Raw genomic sequence first — 6,305 nt, 5'->3', positions numbered from 1 at the left:
TCATCTCAGGACTGGTCTCAGGAGTGCTATGCCCTGCTCATATAAGATGGCACCAGGCAGGTGTCATCTCTGGTATGGTTTCCCCACCCCCCACCCCAGGTCTGCCGGGTGTGGGTCGGGGAGTCAGCTCAGGCTAGCTGCCTCTAGCCCTCTGTAGCTCTCTGATGGGGGTGTCCTGGTGCTGGACAGGAGGTGGTCTCAGGATGGATGTTTTTCAGGAAAAGTTAGGCTACTGATCATTCAGATGTTCATAGGTCAGAACACTGAGTGTTGACATAGCCTCTTTCCTCTCTGCCACCTACTGACACACATGTGACACAGCAGCCACACCTGCCACACCTCTGTTATATTCCGAATATTAAAGATTGTAAAGACTAAGCAACCAGATCTTTGGAATGTTAAGAAAAATCACCCGGAGCTGGTATAAGGAGGAGCTGATAATTGTTGAAATCAGCTTGTCCATGGAAGCCCACAGCCCAGGGCATTGCAACTTACTGCCACTCTTGTCCCTGGAAACAGTATAGCCAGACTTCTGCTTTATAGGGCATGTCCACTGGCCTTCAGACATCTCTAACTTCAGAAGGCCACACCTTTAGACATTCTTGGAATCTTAAATACACAAACCAGTCACTCCCTCTGGAATCACTTACCTCAATGTCTGCAACAGGTGGGACAGGTAGGTCACATGTCTGACCAGTCATCTTACTGTCTGGTTTGGTGGATGCTGCCATACTCCTTTCCCACAATAGAAACCCAAGTTTTACAGCAGACAAGCCTCTAGCGCACAGTCCCAGAGTTCCTCAGAAGAACAGACTTCACTGTTAGATCGATTGATATCAAGCTCCTTATACACGGCTCCTTATACCCTTATAATTAAGGGTAATTATACCCTTAATTGGGGTGGGGGGACCCTCTGGGTTCAGTGTTTTCACTCTGGGTAAGCCCCCCCCATGCCACCTATTTCTCTTTGACATCTCAGGAACTACTCTTCCCAGAGAAACATCTTGGTCTTCTTTATTTTCTGTGTAGTTATCACGCAGGGCTCTTAGGGCTTACAAGAAGCTATTAAACACTTGAGAAGTCTACAGTACACCCTATTCAGTCACACCAGGGTCCCATGAGGTGAAGCACCAGATCTTGATTATCTGGCTCTCCTCTTCCAGCACTCTCCATATAGGAAGATCTTCCCTAACAATGTAGCAAACAGGCCCACTCCAGAACGGCAGACCAAGTTCAACTCAAATCCAAAGTCTCTGCTGTGGCAAAAGTCCACTGGGTAGGACCCTCCTTGGCCCCTTTTGGGTCAGCTGCTCAATCCTGAGCCAGTGCCTGTGGGCTGCTGTGCTCTGATTGGCCAAGGCTGGGTCACATGCTAAGCGTGGCCGGATGGAATAGCTCCCACCTTAACCATATGGACTGAGAGTGGGGGGAGGGGTGACTCCTCCAAAGGAGATGTTGGATGTTGTTACCAGACGGGAGAATGACGATCAGCAGCAGAAATAACAGATGCCCACTACACACACCAACCCAGACTGGATTCAACGCCCAATTTTGTCTTCATAACCATGTATCGGGTGGAGATTTTTGTTACATGTGTTTTTCTCCTCTACTAAACTATAAACTCCTCCAGGGCAGAGGGTGAACCCTCTTTGTAAATCTAGAACCCAGTAGAAAACTTGACACCTAAGTAGTAATCAAACTATATTTACTGAATGAATAACCAAATGTATTTATTTTTAAAAAGCCGGTGATGCTACCTCGTTTTTCGTAGGCAGCATCAGGGTGAGGTGGGAGAAAGAACACAGATGCTATGTCACTGTTTTTCAAAGTGGAGTCTGGGAAACCTCCTGCACCAGAACAAATTGCAGATGCCGGGGCAAGCAGCAAGATCGGTTTACTGGGCAGCTCAGTAAATAAGGTGGAGGCAAGTTTAGCAAAAATTTTATGCAATTTTTATTCACATTTGTGTTGTGGTCATGACTTTATAGGGTAACTATCCTCTTCATTCTGTTCCCATTCTGTGAACTAAAGGTGTGTGGGGTCATACTTGTCCAGCACTTCAGCTTGCTGTCCTTGAAGATGGGGTGAATATGGTAGGGTACATGCTTAGCATGCCCAAGGCCCTGCCTTTGATCCTCAGAAATAAATCAGTTAATAGAATAGAGACTAAAGAAGCTATAACATCTAGTGAAGAATCAAGGCAAGAATTCCAGTGGTTTTCTTATAAAATGTTGGGGTTTTCCCACTGGAGCTTTTTCTGGTAGTAGGCCTTAGAATGCCTGGTGTGCACAGGTCAGGTGCTGTTCTGAAGACCCAGTTATATGTGTAATCATTGCATCCTTGCCACAGGCCTGGGAGACAGATATTCTTTTTTTTTTTTTTTACCTTCTTCTTTTTTTTTTAATTTCTTTTTTTTTTTGAACATGAAATGCTTTTTTATAGCATGTTTTACAAGGGGAGGGGGTAAGAGGGTCCAGGTGGTGGAAAAGTACAAAATCTTCTTGGCCTGTGCCTTGAAACATGGAGACAGATATTCTTACCATGTCTGTTTAAAGTTGTTTAAAGTTGTGTGGTGTGTTTGTGTGTGTGTATGTGTACATGCTCACATGCACTTCGATGCATTAGGGAAGTCAGAGGACAACTTGCAGGTTTCAGTTCTCTCTTCCCACAGGGATCATGCTGGGGCTGGCATCGTTGGCAGCCCCCAACATGCCTATTTTGCAGATACAGAAACAGATAAAAGTCCTTGTCAGCTTGTTCAGTGGAGGCAGGATCCGAACTCAGCTTACTTCAGTGTTCATTCCATGGCTCCTAATGCTATAGGGTACTTTCTCCTCAGAAATGGTTCATCTTCTCCTAGGAAATCCAGCAACCACTTATGTGCCACAGTAAAGAATAAAACTCCTTGAATACAAAAAGCCCTAAATAAGACCTCTGATTAGAAAAAAAAAAACAAAAAAAACAAAACTAAAGACAGGAAGGATTCAAGGACCACTGGTCAGACCTGTAGCTCAGGGAAAAAGAAGATTGTTTACCCAAAAGCTGGTCTGACTGCAGCAGAGAAGCTCTCCGACTCTCCCTCTCCTCAAATACCTCTCTAGGTTCTGTAACACCTCTGTGCTTTGAGAACCAGGAGTCGTCTTTAATCTTAGATGTCTGTTTTTATTTTGAATTGCTGTATTTCTTTTTCTTTCCTTACTTCTAGACACCAATGTATTTCTCTCTGTGAAGCATGAGCAAAGCCCGAGGTGCAAGCCAAGCCCTCAGAAATGTGATAGCTGTTACCAAGGATCTGAGGAAAAGTAACAAACCTAGACTCAGAATCAAAACGCTCTACTCCAGTATCTAGAGTGGCACACATCCTAGTCAGAAATGGGGAGCACAGGCTTTGTTTCGGGGTGCTTGGCTGCTGAGCCACTCTGAAACCCCCTTCTCACCTGTGGATTCTGTGCTGGCTTTGCTGAAGACTGTGTTAAAGAACCTTCAACGATTCTTGCTCTAAGGAGTGCCTGGATGCTTACAGTTAGTGAACACATGTATTCTGTCTTGTTCAGACATATAACCTTCACCTACTTTGTTCAAACAAGGACATATTAAAATAAGACACTTTCTTAAGCCTGATAAGCAAGGATGAGATGTGACTTTAAATACTCCATACACTATTCCACCAAGCCCAGCAGGATCAAAGTCTTGCCTTTCTTGCCACCTCTTCCCCCACAGCAGACTTGGGTTGAGAAATTTGAATGGCTACTGAGAGAAAGGCTAGTAGAGCACCATAATATAAGTTGATAACATATGGTACCCCCAGGGGCCAAGCGAGGTCTTAAAGAGAGGGGGTAAATGTCAGGAGCTAATTATCAAATTAAAAGAACTTTGGGAGGTTCCCCTCAAATGCATTGATACATTCTCTCTCTCAGAATATCTCCAGGCTGTGGGATGGGCAGCAAGAGTTTCAGCTCAGCACCTGCAAAGGTCTGGGGTAGGGAGGCTGTCCTCTGTGGAGAGCCTGCTTTTCCTCTACTTTCCTAACTCTTGGCCTGTTGGGTTCTTCACACTGTCTGTCCACTGTCCAGCAAGGGGCCTGGCCATGGCTCCCTTTTCTTGAGCTACGTACTTTCATCCAGTTTTGAGCAGCCCCATTTCAGATTGGCCTTTTTATGTTTGATATAAAGAATAGTTGTTGGCCAATTTCATCTTTTCATCGCTGTTCTCTAGGCCTGAATCCAAGTAGTTTGTCAGATGCTCATTAACTCCCCCTTTGGCTCTTTCTAGTGTGTCTCCTAAGCTCATTGTGCCAAGAACTAACGCTTTCTTTTACACGATTCTCTTTCTCTGCTCCATCAGGGAGACAAATTACTTTCCAAAAGGGATCGCCAGGGATGGTTTAATGAGAATTTCTTTGGGGCTAGGCATGGAACGCAATGTAGTTAACATTCGGTGGACTTAATTGGACTTTTCTTTTCTGCCTCTTTTTTAAAAAATCTGAAGCTATCCTGTTAATCTCTCATTTGTAATCAATTGTGTTGACTAAACAAAAGTCTAGGTCGTCTTTTCTTCCTGTCCCAGACAATCCTTTGTTGCCTCTAAATGCCTAGTTCTTGAGTGATCCTGGTTCTGTAGATGGGCCCGATTGTTGACAGTTCATTATTGCGCTTTTGTCCAGTTAATCTTTCTTGCTGTGTTTTGCATGTGCATGCCTTAATGAGCTCCGTTGGCAATTAACATGTTTCTGGGAGCAAACTGGTTGCTCAGACGTTTGAGAGGGACGTGCAGGGAAAAGGGCAACGCAGCTGCCTTGAGGTTGTTTATTTCCCAGCGTTTTCTCAAGACTCCTGTACCCTCTTTGGCAACCCCCCCTTCTCCTACTACCCCCTTCCCTCCCCCCCAGCCCATTTACCACCTGCTCACCTGACATGTTACTGCTCTAACTCTAGGGTCTGGCTCAGGCAGCCCTCTACCTTTTGTGAGCCAAATAGCAAAATGGGGCTCCATGTAAACCCATTTCTGCAGCCAAGGCAAGAGCATGCAGAGTACCCCCCAAAATGTATCTGGATGCTGGCACTTCTCTGTGTCGCTCTTTGTAGAGAGGAACCTCTAACCCGCCTAAGGCAATAGGACTGTACAATCTGTTATGTACAAGGCTGTGGCTTTGGAAGAAGGGGTTTTTTTTTTTTTTTTGAGTCTTGCTGGCAAGATTGCTGAAGTGTGAGCAGTCATGGACAGAACAAACATCTTGTAGGGGAAAGATAATTGGAGTCTTTTTTGTGTCTATGACAGGATTCCCTTCCCCCGCAATTTGATTTTTTTTTAAATATTTTTTCAGGGTGGCCTCTTCAATTTAATCAAGGTTAGAATATTAATATGCAGCGGATGACTACCTTGTTTAAGTCATTTATTAATATTGCAAACTTCAAGTCATGCAAACAATTTAATATTACGGAGGGAAAAAATGAGAGAAAACAGAGCCCTTTACCCACCAATTTCCATGCAGGAAGCTAAGGAGAAGGCAGGCTACAGTGGTTAAGGAGGGAGCTTGGTGCTGGCTATGGAAGATGCTGACTACTGGGGAAAGTGTTACTACTCAGAAGGTTCCTTCCTCTTTCCAGGAGAACGAATGAATCCTTTCCTGGATCCCACATCCAAGATAACAGACCTCTTCAACCAGGGAATGGCTTCCAACTCGAGGAAAACAGAGCTAAGCTGCCTAGGTTTGGGAGAACTGTTTATCTTCAATTACCCTCAGATGTGAAGTAACACCTTCTCAGGTGCGCAAGATTGACAGGAGCCTACTGTGGAGGTTAAGTAACAATCGAGTTAAGAGAAACAACCTCAAGGGGGTGGGAACGAGAGGGAAAACTGCACTGGTTCACCCTAGTCAGAGTTACCTCTTCCTGGCAGCAGGGACCAGCAGCAGAGAAACGCCAGCTCAAGGAAACAACCCCCATAGGGCTTTAAAGCGTCCAACCTGAAGACACATTTTTTTCCAGTTTACAAGAAGAGGAGATCCTTTTGTAAAAAAGTTACGTGAAAAGTTACAACAGAAGACTTTCTCAAGGTTCTGTTGCTTGATGGTTAGAAAGCTAGCCTTCTAGATGGCATGCTCCCTCTTTCATTTAACAAGATTCCTTAAGAGAAGGACACTTGACTGCAATTTCCTACAAGCCAATTCCCTTCACACTCCGAAGCTCAGCGTTCGCCTTTGTATAAATATCTTCCTGAGGTGTTTTAAGATGTGCTTGACCTGATAGGATCTCCAAGCAGCATACCTGAAAGGGGCCTCTCGGGAGATGATGATGGTGCTGGTG

The 6,305-nt window shown here is 44.9% G+C and overlaps 1 non-coding gene across 1 annotated transcript; it reads right to left on the bottom strand.

Annotated features, from left to right (window-relative positions):
• Window positions 1-220: 220 nt before the first annotated feature.
• On the bottom strand, window positions 221-349 carry LOC114615083. The gene has a single exon (XR_003710426.1). It is a non-coding gene; the product is annotated as a small nucleolar RNA SNORA17 (small nucleolar RNA).
• Between the last annotated feature and the right edge of the window lie 5,956 nt (window positions 350-6,305).

This window comes from Grammomys surdaster, unplaced genomic scaffold (genome assembly GCF_004785775.1).
Source record: "Grammomys surdaster isolate TR1022 unplaced genomic scaffold, NIH_TR_1.0 126546, whole genome shotgun sequence".
Lineage (NCBI taxonomy): Eukaryota > Metazoa > Chordata > Mammalia > Rodentia > Muridae > Grammomys > Grammomys surdaster.
This window is presented reverse-complemented; position numbering and strand designations above follow the sequence as displayed.